At 51.4% G+C, this 1,214-nt stretch overlaps 1 pseudogene; it reads left to right on the top strand.

The window, feature by feature from the left end:
* Positions 1 to 641: 641 nt before the first annotated feature.
* Positions 642 to 741, top strand: LOC130042183 (uncharacterized; annotated as a pseudogene).
* The last annotated feature ends 473 nt before the right edge of the window (positions 742 to 1,214 follow it).

The following is a 1,214-nucleotide window of genomic DNA, read 5'->3' on the forward strand; positions in this document are numbered from 1 at the left end:
CCCCAAGTGTGTGGGGGGCTGAGGGCAGGTAAGATAGAGAAGAGAACAGTATGACAATAATAGCTGGGAATGGTCACACTGGACAAGAGCTGAAGGTTAAAGGTAGGTAAAGGGATTTTCTTGAGAACTTTTCAGTATCAATATTGCAAACTACAATACCCGAAAGGAGAGGTGGGGGAGAGAGAAGAGAGAGACAGAGAGAGAGAAGAAAAGCACCTGCCATAGAGGCAGGCAGGGGGTGAGGGGTGATGGGAGGGAAACTGGGGACATTGGTGCTGGGAAATATACACTGATGGAGGGATGGGTGTTGAAATACTGTATGACAAATCCAATCCTGAATAGCTTTGTAAGGGTCTACCTCACAGTGATTCAATAAAGCACTGTAGCACTGTCCTCCCATTGTTTATCGATTTGCTCGAGCGGGCACCAGTAACGTCTCCATTGTGAGACTTGTTACTGTGTTTGGCATATCGAACACATCACGGGTAGCTTGCCAGGCTTTGCTGTGCGGGCGAGATACTCTTGGTAGCTTGCCGGGCTCTCAGAGAGGGGCGGAGGAATAGAACTCAGGTTGACCTGTTCGGCCACGTGCAAGAGAAACGCCCTACCCCCTGTGCTATGGCTCCAGTCTGATTCAATATGTGCTCACTTTGGCAGCACATATACTAAAATTGGAACAATACACAGAAGATTAGCGTGGTCCATGCGCAAGGATTCAATAAAAAAGTTTTAAAAAAATAAAGGGGGGCTGGAGCAATAGCACAGCGGGTAGGGCATTTGCCTTGCACGCGGCCAACCCGGGTTCGATTCCCAGCATCCCATATGGTCCCCCGAGCACCGCCAGGAGTAATTCCTGAGTACAGAGCCAGAGGTAACTCCTCAGCATCGTCGGGTGAGACCCCCCCCAAAAAAAACCAAAAAAATTAAAAAATAAAGGGAAAAAATAAGACCAGGCTTAAGAGCAAGAAAACAGCTCTTCTGGGCCTCTAGCCATGAAGACAGCCCAGCGTGCGTGGAGAATTCCTCAGAGGGGTGAACTCAGCGTCTGCGCTGATGCCATCCCCCGGGCACCTGCCCTTCCTGTCTGATCACCCAGCAGGACAGCCAGCGCCTCTGGGAGGGACCTGCAGGCCTGCTGAGGCGGGACTGTGACAGGCGTGGCGTTTCTGCCCTCGGGCCTGAGGCAAGAGAGGGAAACACCAGTGGGCAATCAG

This window comes from Sorex fumeus, unplaced genomic scaffold (assembly GCF_029834395.1).
Source record: "Sorex fumeus unplaced genomic scaffold, SorFum_2.1 ptg000098l, whole genome shotgun sequence".
Lineage (NCBI taxonomy): Eukaryota > Metazoa > Chordata > Mammalia > Eulipotyphla > Soricidae > Sorex > Sorex fumeus.